The sequence below is a fragment of the Cryptomeria japonica genome, chromosome 7 (genome assembly GCF_030272615.1).
Source record: "Cryptomeria japonica chromosome 7, Sugi_1.0, whole genome shotgun sequence".
Lineage (NCBI taxonomy): Eukaryota > Viridiplantae > Streptophyta > Pinopsida > Cupressales > Cupressaceae > Cryptomeria > Cryptomeria japonica.
In genome coordinates, this window is record NC_081411.1 from 77,305,765 (window position 1) to 77,319,050 (window position 13,286).

A 13,286-nucleotide genomic window follows, 5' to 3' on the forward strand; every position below is an offset into this window, starting at 1 on the left:
TTTGAAAGAAAAATCAAAAGCCCTTGAAAAATTCAAAATATTTAAAGTAATGGTTGAGATAGAAATATGATTGAAGATAAAATGCTTAAGATTAGATCAAGGTGATGAATTTACATCTGGTGAATTCAACAATTTCTGTGAGAAACATGGAATCAAAAGACAATTATCTGCACCTAGAACTCCACAACAGAATGGAGTAGTGGAAAAAAGAGCAGAACTATCTTAGATGCTACAAGGACAATGATGATGGAAGCCAAACTGCTCGATATTTATTGGAGAGAAGCTGTCAATACTGTAGTCTACACTTTCAACACAATACACATAAAAGGTGATACTGGTAAGACTCCTTATGAATTATGGTTCAGTCATACTCCTATTGTCAAGTATTTCAATTTTGGAAGTAAATGCTATAGCAAAAGAGATGATGAAATACAAAAATTTGATCCTAGATGTGATGAAGGAATGTTCTTGGGTTATTCTACTAAGAGAAAAGCATATAGATGTTTTAACAAAAGATTGCATAGGATAGTGGAAAGCATAAATGTCAGAGTGAATGAGAAAAATAACAATCAGATCAGATCATATGACTATGGACCAGAAGATGAGATTGTCAGATCAGAACTGGTAATGCAAGAATCAATTCAGAGCATCGATCCAGTTGCTCTGGTAACATCAGAAAATTTCATAGTAACTATTGAAGAGCATAAAGAATCATAAAGTCAAGATAATCCAAAGACTCCTAGGTATTTGAAGCTGAATCATTTTGAAGATCAGATCATTGGAGATAAGAGAAAAGGTGTGATGAAAAGAAGAAGGTTAGCTACTAAAGAGGTATGTTTAATTTCTCAAATTGAACCAGACTCTGTTATTGAAGCATGTAAAGATGAGAATTGGATGAAAGCAATGGAAGAGAAATTAAATTAGATAGAAAAGAACAACACATGGGAATTGGTTCCTAGGCCTAAAGATAAAAAAATTATTGAAACTAAATGGGTATTCAGAAACAAATTAAATGAAGAAGGACATATTATAAGAAACAAAGCTATATTAATTTTCAAAGGATACTCACAACAAGAAGGAATTGATTACGATTAAACTTATGCTCTGGTTGCAAGGATTGAAGCAGATAGACTATTTCTTACCTATGCTACACACAAGAACTACAAGGTATATCAAATGGATGTTTTATGGCATGATGATGATTGTAATGATTAAAATTCATCATATGTTGTCATTAATGAAACACATACACACACATATGTTCATATTGTCTACTAGTATAACTTTAAAGTTGTTTATACTATATCCGGTATTCTAGAGGTTTATATTCAACTGGCACATGGTGACAACCAGTAGATCTGCATAACTAGACATCAACATGAAGATCTAGTAGAGATTATCACAGGAGCATTAAGGATAATGGTTTATATGTTTAACTCCAACCGATATTGATTGTTCCAACTAGTATTCATTGATTGTGTGATGAGTTATCCTTACTAATAAGATTTGGCGGTATTTTTGTGATGAGTTATGATCACTTGACCTAATACACTACACCTAGGTAATTGTGTTATAATTTCTAGAGGCTGACATGAAATCTAAAATGTCTATATATTGACGTCACAACGAATTATTTTGTATGAGCAAAAGTGATATGCTATGTAAAGGCAGAAGTGTTAAGTCACAGAGTATGTTAGTAAATAAGTGTTAAGTGCATAGAAGAGGATCTATACAAGCAAGCTATGCTATCACTAGATCACATCACTTGTTGTTTTCTAATCACTGCAATAGTTAAATCCTTTAATCGGGTAAGCTCTAACAAGCTTCATTGTTCAAATCCTCTAACCAGGTGATCCATTAGTTTGGATTTAGAAATCCTCCACCGAGGTTACTCCTTATATGACACTACCTTTTACAGGGTATAGCTTTTAACTAAGCTTTGGGATATTTAACAGGATTTGCTCCTAACAGAGCATTTCTAGACCCTAACAGGTCAGTTATCTATTACTACAAATAGTTAACTTGTGAGTCCCATCTCACCTTTGTTTTTACCTATTTAGGTTTTCCATGTATAAAAACTTGCATTATGGTGGATGTTTTACTTATTGTGGATGTTGTTATATCATTTTTGATTACATGCATATTGTTTAACAAACTTGTTAAGTTTATCTACCGGTTAGTGTTCAAAGTAGTATTATTTTTGGTGTCATTGATTCACCCCCCATCTCAGTGCTTTACAAGTCCACCAATTGGTATCAGAGCCTAACTTCTTTAAAGCATAATAGATTGGAAGGGAACCCTAAAGCTATCATGGGGGATATGAGCTACTTTGAGATGGCTAGAGAACTTGAGGCTAGTAGGAATGAGCTTGAAACCCTAAGGGTTAAACTAAAAGCTTATCAAGTCAAAAGAAGAGAGCTGACTGAACAATTGTTAGAAAAATCTAATAATAGTTCTTTAGATGAGGCCAATATTGATTCTTTAGCTGAGGAAGTTGAAAAACTAAAAAGTGGAAAGCTAAATCCGAGGAGAGAGCTAGAAGGTCTTACTATCCACATGAGTCAGGAACTGGAAGCCAGGAGAACTGCTGAAGATCTCACCAAAGAAAGAGATCATGAGATTGCCAAGATCAAGCAAGAGAATGCTACCTTGCATGTGTATTTGAATGTTGAAAGAGAAGAAAAAGAGAACCTATGACTAGATCTTGAATCAACATCATCTCTGAGAGAGAACCCGTCAAAACACAATGAAGATCTCACTAGATAGCTCACTGAAGCAAATGGGAAATTGGAGAAGTTCAACAAAAGTTATATCTTGCTCAAAGAATAAATTCAATCACAAAGGATGAATGGTGATACCTTTGGACTTGGTTTCCATACATCTAAAAAAAGGTGAATCCTCCGATACCAAGAGCAATAGTCTTAAGAACAAATATGCTCCTAAGGTCAAAAAGCCTACTGGTAAGAAGGTCTTTAAACCTATTTGTTTTGTTTTCCATAAACTTGGTCACACTGCAAATGTTTGTAGACACAAACCTAATAGAAATGCAAGCTACAATACTAATGCTAGGTATGTGTCCAAGAAACTTGAAGGTCATTTCTTCACATCTAAAATATATGGACATAGATCAGTTGAATGCAGATATGGAGTGAATAATCCTGTACCACATATGCATTCAAGACCAAATGGAAACTGGATGAGAAATTTTGACAATCGGGTCAACATGAACTAACAAACACCCTATGACAACCGGTTTAGTCCATTTGAGATGGAAAAGGTAACAAATGTCATTTGCACCATCTGTAACAAATTTTGTAATGTTGCTATGAATTGTAGAAGAAGAACTAGGAGAGGTAATGCGGAACCTTGGAAATCATCTGGTATGGCCTGCTATGATTGTCATAAATTGGGACACTTAGCAAAATTTTATAGATCCAAAAAGAGAAGACCAATCAACCCTTCTAAAGGTCAGAAAGGAAAGCAAAAAGTTAATATTGAAGAAACCAAAGAAGAAATGAATTGAATATGGAAGAAGAAGAGAGATGAATCACCTGGAGAAGAAACTATTCCTTCACCAAGTGTGGAGAATCCTGCATCGGTGAGCTAAGCCTTTTCAATATGGCTAAGGGGAACTTAATGGTAAATCCACCTCCGAACCCCTTGAAATGAATCAGCGGTAAGAGAATTTGAATGCATGAAATTTTAATAACTTTTTGTCAATCAATTATTAACCGGTTTTATATCTATGTATCATTAAGTGGTGTAATTAGGGTTTGTAACCCTAACGGGTGAGCATTTAATGCAGTAGGTAAAAAGGATAAAAGAAATTTTTCACTTTGTTATTTTTACCCTAACACATACGAGAAAGAATTTTTGAGCGCTTGCAGAGCTAAGAAGGGATTGTTGGCTGATATTTGTCAAAGATACATTGTGATTTGAGTAATCAAGTAGATTTAAAAGTTGGTGAAGACTAAACTGGTGTGCACGTGAGCATTCAACTGGTAAACGAGGTAGTGTGCGTGAAATAAGGTATTTCTTTGAAAAATCCTGCTTTGAATCTAGTTTATTCAGAATGGCATCATCTTCTAAACTAGTAGAGAGATTAATGATTACATCTGAACATATGGAAGTTGTTTAAGCAAAACAACTTGTGTTTTATAATGCTTTATCACAAGTTCCTAATGGTATTGTAGTGAAAGAGGATTTGTCCAGCTACATTGATTGCATTATTGAGGATTTAGGATCATTGTCGATATATTCTCAGTTAAAATCCCTTTGCATGAAAATGGAAAGATTAAAACATAATATATTAGGGTTTTTGAAGAAGGTTTTCATAACACAACTTACTTTCTTGAAGATTTTGAAGAAGAACATATCCGAATTATTTTGAGTCAAGTTAATGAGGAAAAAATGTATTTAAAAAGGACTCATACTATAACCAAGGAAGCTATTCAAGATGTAACTAGTTTTTACTCAATTGATGAAGTACCTATGCTAAGGCGTATTTCAAAAGAGAAAGTATACACTTTAACCAGATCAACATCTAGTAAGCATGCCTTTTCTATCAATAACATTAGGGACCCAGTGGTAAAATTGGCACCTATGGTTATAGGCTACTGGGCACTCTATTCTAGCAGATTAAAGAGTGTTCCATCAGCAGCGGTGCATATTGCTTACAAGATGATAGCTGAAAATGCTAATTATGACCTACGTGAGGCCATAAGGAGCCAAATGTTGTTAAATATTTAGTCTATCAAGAAGGACAATAGTATAAAGTTCAAATTTGGACAGTCATTGATTGGTCTATTCTTTTATTTCCAAAATTTCCTACTAGGAATAGGTGATCTTGAATGATATAAGGATCTACTAGTATCTACCTAGATTAGGAACAATATCAAGGCTGTGAAGAACACCTTTTCTGCTGCAATGAACAATTACTTCAATGAATTTCAGAAGAAAATGAGCATGAGAGTAAGATTGCCTAAGGATGCGGTAAAACACTTTGCTAAGGACATTATTTTCACAGTTACCATTGATTTTTGTTTCATGGAGACAATTGAGCCTAGAGAAGAAGAAATGGAAGATATGAGTTATGAGTTCTATTAGGTCCCGGAGACAACTGAGAATCAGTTGTCTAATGAATTTAAACCAAAACCATTTAACCAACTTAATGCTTAATATCGGTAAACTAGTTAAGTATGTCGATAGATAGTGTTAACAGTAAATTGCTATACCGGTAAAGATTAATGCATGAAACATAAACATAAAGTCATCCACAACACATAACACCAATATTTGTATGTGGAAACACTGTAAGGGGAAAAGTCATGATGGGAAACCTTACCCACAATCAGATGATACTACTGCAGATAGTAAGTGTACATAAATGGGGTCTGCACATGCAGAAAGGCCAATAGCCTAGAGCTCACTACTCAATCACAAAATGGGAGTCACACTGACTACAGTTATGGTTAAATATAATAAGAATGTACTACACAAAATAGCATCTTCATATGCTAGATTCAGTACTGGTGTAATGCTGATATGCTTCTACAAAAACCTAGCTTCACCTTCAATTGATGTCTTCGTGTATACCTCTGCTTAATCTCACATATACCTTCTCACAATTCTTCTTCACATTCCACATTCGATCTTACAAATAAGATCTTACATTTATATCATAACATAAGACCAATTTTAGTAGGTCGGCTCTATAAGATATTACAATAAAAACATTTTACAAATAATATAATATCCAATGCAAAAACCGATTGAACATATCGGCTTAATGCATTTACAATAATAATAAATCATCTCCATAGAATGCCATACTGATCTGGAAAAGATAAACCTGTCGGTGAAACCCTAGGTAACCCTGGACCTATTTTCTGGTAAAAGAAAATATACAAATATGAATATACCAATGATTAATTCTTCAAAACAAAGTATCCACATGATGTCTTCAACATTACCAAGTGTCTTCAATATCATTCCAAGTGTCGGTGAACCATATACCAGTAGTTGTGCAATAGTTACTTGCTTGCTGGTGAATGTTGTTGGATCTCCAAAGTGCTAGTGTTTTAGTAGGTGTTGACATCAATGACAAAACCATATCAAAATACCAACAATCTCCCCCTTTGGCATTGATGGCAACAAAAGATGGAAAAACCATCAAAGTGCCAAAACAGAAATGCCAAATACCAAAAACAAACAATCTCTCCTAAAAAACAATCTCTCCTCAAAAGATAATGTGTTTTTCCATAGATATCTCTCCCCCTTTGACATCAAATGCCAAAGTTCATATACAAAATATCAATCAATTCAATATACCAACTAATCCCCCTGAGAAGTAAATTCCTCATCAAAGACCGGAGTAAAAGATTTGTCTTTCAATTCTGTCAGTTGATGACAATCATTAACTGTCTAAGTCTCTACCGATGGTGGTATGACTCCAAACTGATCTCTAAGATATTCAAAAGTCTCCTTAGGCAAAGGTTTTGTGAAAATATCTGCAAGTTGTTCTTTAGTATTCACATAAACCAGTTTTATCTCTTTTTCTTCAACTTTTTCCCTTAGAAAATTCAGTTTGATAGAAACATGTTTTGTTTTAGAATGTAATACTAGATTCTTAGATATATCAATTGTTGCAATGTTATCACAACATATAGTAATAAGTTCCTTTCATTTTACCTTTATGTCTTTCAACATTCGCTTAAGCCATAGTACCTGTGTACAGTTAGTTGCTGCTACAAAATATTCTGATTCTGCTGTGGTGTCCAAGGTGCTAATAACTGTCTTCTGATTCCATTAACTTCATAGAATGTATTAAAGTCCTTAGATGTGAATTCTCCTCCTTGATCTCATCTTAAACATTTGATTTTCTTACCGGTTTCATTTTCAACCATTGCTTTGAACAGTTTGAACTTTCCAAGTGCTTCTGATTTTTCTTTGAGAAAAGTAACCCAACACATTCTAAAATAATCATCAATAATTAGCATGAAATATCTATCACCTTGTAAGCTTTTAGTTCTAGTTGGACCACATAAATCAGTGTGAATCAAATCAAGAGCATTATTGGATTTTTCTGGAATACTTTTGAAACTAGCTCTAACTTGTTTTCCAAATTGACATTCCTTACAAATTGTATTCTGAGGTTTCATAATTTTAGGTAGATCTCTAACTGCCTTAGAAGTACTGATTTTTACCATGCAATCAAAGTTTACATGACATAGTCTCTTATGCCATAGCCAACTTTCATCTATATGTGCAATCAAACATGCATTTTCACTGTTGTTCAAATGAAAGATATTATCTCTAGTTTGATTACCGGTTGCAATTTCCAAACAAGTTCTATTCATGATTTTGCATTTTCCATTTTTTAATTGTAACTGAAATCCCTTCTCAACTAATTGACCAACACTTAAAAGATTATGCTTTAATCCTTCAACATAGTAGACATTGTCAGTGTTATGCTTACCATCAAGAGATATTGAACCCTTACCTTTGATTTAACAGGATTTATCATTGCCAAATCTTACTGAGCCTCCATTGTATTCTTGAAAGTTCAAGAATTTACCTTTGTCTCTTGTCATATGATGTGAGCATCCTGAGTTAATGATCCATTCATCCTTTACTTCAACTTTAGCTGCTAGGGCTTGTTCTACCTGTTGAGCAGTAGGTGTCGGTTGATCTTCTATTATACCAACAAAAACCCATCCATTGTCTATTGGATCCTCATCAGAATCATCAGTCACACCTTCATCAGCAATGTAGCAAGATTTGTCTTTGTTCTTCTTAAATCTGTATCTTTGATATTTAGGATTAGGCTTGTATGTTCTTCTCACTTCTTCTCTTAGTCTAGCATGTCTATCAAGGCATCTTGAAGCCATATGACCAATCTTATTGTAGTTGAAACATTTAAAGGGTGCTTTACCTTCATACTTACTTCCAACTGGACCTTTTGGCATTTTCCTTGCAAACAGTGCTTCAAGTTCTTCAAGTTCTCTTGCATAAAAGGCTTTCTAGTCTGATTTGTCAAATGATGGAGTAGATGATGTTGATGCTTTAAAGGCCAAATCTGTCTTTATAGTAGCAACAAGACCAAATTCCTCAATTTCAAAAGCTGAAAGTTTTCCAATCAATGTATCCCTAGTTACTGATGTATTAGGCATTGTTCTCAACTCATTTATAGTAGTAACCTTCATTTTATATGTTGGTGGAAATCCTCTTAAGATTTTTGAAACAATTTCATCCTCACTCAAGGTTTCTCCACAACATTTAATACCCAAAACAATTTCATTTACTCTTTCCATAAAAGGAGAAATCCTTTCATCTTCTTCCATTTTCAGATGTCCATACCTGACTCAGAAGCTTTCAAGTTTTGCAATCTTGACTGCAGAATCTCCTTCATTTAGTATTTCCAAATGATCCCAAATAGCTTTAGCAGTAGACCTATCTGATAATACGATGATTTGTTGATCTGATAATGCGCTCAAAAGTGCTTCTCTTGCTTTGCAATCATTCTCTTCATCTTTAGCTAAGGTAGTTGGAGTAGTCTGACCAACTCCAACAATAGTATAACCATTCTTTGTAACTTCCCAAATATCTTTACCAATGCAATTTAGATGTGTCTCCATCCTGATCTTCCATATCCCATAGTTTGTTCCATCAAGTTTAGGATTGTCCTTCCTAAAATAATTAGTAGACATTGTATCTCTCCTTAAGTTGTTAAACTTCTGCAAAAGAGGGCTTGGCTCTAATACTAATTGTTAGGTCCCAGAGACAACTGAGAGGGGGGGGAGGGGTGAATCAGATGTCTAATAAATTTAAACCAAAACCATTTAACCAACTTAATGCTTAATACCAGTAAACCAATTAATTATGTCGGTAGACAGTGTTAACAATAAATTACTATTTCGGTAAAGATTAATGCATGAAACATAAACATAAAGTCATCCACAACACATAACACCAATATTTGTACGTGGAAACCCTGTAAGGGGAAAAACCACGGTGGGAAACCTTACCCACAATTAGATGATACTACTGTAGATAGTAAGTGTACATAAATGGGGTCTGCACATGCAGAAAGGCCAACAGCCTAGATCTCACTGCTTAATCACAAAATGGGAGTCACACTGACTACAGTTGGATGGTTAAATCCAATAAGAATGTACTACACAAAATAGCATCTTCATATGCTAGATTCAGTACTGGTGTAATGCTGATATGCTTCTACGAAAACCTAGCTTCACCTTCAAATGATGTCTTCGTGTATACCTCTACTTAATATTGCATATACCTTCTCAAAATTCTTCTTCGCATTCCACATTTGATCTTACAAATATGATCTTACATTTATATCATAACCTAAGACCAATTTTAGTAGGTCGGCTCTACAAGATATTACAATAAAAACATTTTACAAATAATATAATATCTGATGCAATAACTGATTGAACATGTCGGCTTAATATATTTACAACAATAATAAATCATCTTATGAGCATGCCATACTGATCTAGAAAAGATAAACCCACCGGTGTAACCCTAGGTAACCCTGGCCCTATTTGCCAGTAAAAGCAAATATACAAATATGAATATACCAATGATTAATTCTTTCAAACAAAGTGTCCACATGATGTCTTCAACATTACCAAGTGTCTTCCATATCATTCCAAGTGTCGATGATCATTATATCGTACTAGTGAACCATATACGAGTAACTGTGCAATAGCTACTTGCTTGCCGGTGAATGTTGCTAGATCTCCAAAGTGCTAGTGTTTTGTTGACATAAATGACAAAACCATACCAAAATACCAACAAGTTCAACTATGACTTACTGATTGGTTATGCCAATAACCTTTTAGCATCTCCAAAGGATAAAAAGAAGGCAAAATTGAATATTGTTAAAGATCAGACTGCACAAGCTGGAACTAGTACTATTCCTACCACGAGTGGTAAATGTAAGAAAAATAATGTTTAGCAAGCACCTCCAATGATGAAAAATACAAGAGTGACACGAAGTGTCCAAATCAAAAAGGAATCGACACCCAAAGTTTATGCAAAGAAGGAGCATGCATCTAAGAAAAAAGATCGGAAACTAATTCTCCAAGAAGAATCTGAAGGTACCGACACTAAAGAAGAACCCAAGAAAATGAAAGCAACTGGTAGAGCAACAAACCAAGTGAAGGAAGTGTCAAAGGCAACTGTGCCTTTTGATATTTCAACTTACCAGCCTGAGACTACCTTTTAGAGGATAGTAAAGACATTAGGGAGAAATAGATTTGATAATGTCAAAGAACATTTTGATTCTTTTACTGAAGATGAAAAGGAGAAAATCATTCAACGAGTAATCAATTATTTGTGTCATTACAATAGATTACCACATGATCTTGAAAAGGATATCTCTAATTCCTTGTATACTATTCTTTTGAATAAATGGGAGGAAGCAATAAAGAAAGAAAAAGGAATCATAGATGATGTATTTGTACAATATTTTCCTGAGTTGTCAAAGGATGAGTTGAATGAATTGGTTGATAAGTATAAAGTTCATTTTTCTTACAAAATGAGAAGATTGAAGTTGATCAATGGAAAAGTGAAACCGGTTGAGACTGAGACTCATCAGATTGCTCGTAATATCAAACACATGGAAGATCTTATACATTCTTCTAAGGATGAGTAAGCTACTGTCTATTGACCTGAAATGGATGAAGAAGAAATTATGCAAGATGATGTTGTCTATCCTGTAAATAAGAAGGATGACACTATTATCCAAGTTGTTGATGATATTCAGGATACAATTGATCTATCTGGAGACATCATTGTACCAGATATGCAGCCACCTGAAATCACTGACTTACAAGTTACTTCAGTTGAGAAACTGACAACTCAACTAGGAGTGGACATTCCACTAGCAAAGGAACAACCTAAGAAACCCCAATCCCCACCGGTTTCACAAACCATTTAGAAGGAATCTAATAAAAATATTGATACACAAATTCCTGAACAGGAAACGGAGAAAGGACAAGAGAAAGCAATTGTTGAGGTAACATCTTCTGAATCAAGAAAAACATTAGTCATTCAGTAGACTAATGAAGATGATGATGACTCATTAGGCATATCAGGGCCTATAATTGTTGATAATATGAGTGCATCTAGAATGATGAAGATTGTAACTATCATGCAATCTAGAGCACACAAGAAGAGACTTAAAGAGCAAAGAATGGAAGCTGAAACAATTCAGAATGCAGTAGATATTTTATCAAGTCTACTACTAGAAACTTCTATAGGACATCTGACAACCCCTATTAGAAAACTTGATCAATTGGTTTCTAATGCATCTGACAAATTAAGTCACTTGAAGAAGCAACACAAACTTATGCTGAGAAGAGTTATAGGAAGAAGTATGGAGAGAAAGTTATGAAAGAGATTGATTCCAGGAAACTTGCTCTATCTTTCAATAAAGAATTGTTAAGAAAAGCTATTGAGACAGGAGGCAAATATCTTGCTTCTACTTCTAATGTTTCATTCTTTTATTTTGATATCAATAAAAGACAAACTGAAACAAAGAAAGAGCTAGAAAAGATATGCAATGCATATGTACCACTTCAAGACTCTATTTTTTATTTTAGCAAATATGTGGATGATTTGCACAACAGGTTGGATACCTATGATCTTGAGAAAGCAAAAAGACTTCAGTCACTGAAGGAATTGAAGATTCTACTCACATTCCAAGTGGACATACTACAGAGAGCCTACACAAATGCATAAGCTATTTTAGCTACTCCAGAAACCTATACACTTGATTCCATGGAAGAGTTCCATACACAGATTGTGTCTACACTTGAGTACACTAAGAACGTGCTGGAAACATGAAAACATGCTTTATCATAGTTGAAGAGGAACTTTAATGTTATTTTCATGAGACTTGCAAATGCATGAATCTTGATTCAGTTTTTCAAAGTTTTTGTATATGTAAAACATTTTGCTACAATTTTTTTTAATATATATATATATTGCTTTTCAATTTGGCATTGTTTTCAAAGGGGTAGTAGACATATGTATGTTTGTTTTTCAAAATTTTGTATGATATATGTAGTGAGGGGGAGTATGTGTATATGTGTATAAATTTATTTGTAAACACACTTAGCGGTATTACTGAAAATTTTCTAAGTGTTTGCCATCAATGCGAAAGGGGGAGATTGTTGGCTTGATGATGATTGTAATGAGTAAAATTTATCATATGTTGTCATTGATGAAACACATACACCCACATATGTTCATATTGTCTACTGGTATAACTTCAAAGTTGTTTATACTACAACCGGTATTTTAGAGGTTTATATCGAACTAGTACATGGTGACAATCGGTATCTATATATGGAGACAACTAGTAGATTTGCATAACTCGACATCAACATGAAGATCCAATGAAGATTATCATAGGAGCATTAAGGATAAATTTTATATGTTTAAATCCAGCCGATATTGATTGCGCCAACCGGTATTCATTGATTTTGTGATGAATTATCACAAGTCATGATGAGTTATCCTTACCGACAAGATTTGGCGGTATTTTTGTGATGAGTTATGATCACTTGACCAGATACACTGCACCTAGGTAATTGTGTTATGATTTCTAGAGGCTGACATAAAATCTAAAATGTCTATATATTGACATCACAATGAATTATTTTGTATGAGCAAAAGTGATATGCTATGTGTAAAGGCAGAAGTCTTAGGTCGCAGAGTATGTTGGTAAAGAAGTGTTAAGTGCATAGAAGAGGATCTATACAAGAAAGTTGTGCTATCACTAGATCACATCACCTGTTGTTTTCTAATCATTGCAACAATCAAATCCCCTACCGAAGCTCTAACAAGATTCATTGTTCAAATCCTCTAACTGAGTGATCCATTAGTTTGGATTTAGAAATCCTCCACCGAGGTTACTCCTTACAAGGTACTACCTTTTACAGGGTATAGTTTTTAACTAAGCTTTGGGATCTTTAATAGGATTCTCTCCTAGTAGAGCATTTGTAGACCCAAACCTATTATCTATTACTGCAGATAGTTAAGTTGTGAGTCCCATCTCACCGTGGTTTTTACCTATTTGGGTTTTCCACATATAAACACTTGTGTTATGGTGGATGTTTTACTTATTGTGGATATTGTTATATCTTTTTTGATTGCATGCATATTGTTTAACAATCTTGTTAAGTTTATCTATCAGTCAGTGTTCAAAGTAGTATTATTTTTTATGTCACTGATTCAGCCCCCCTCTCAGT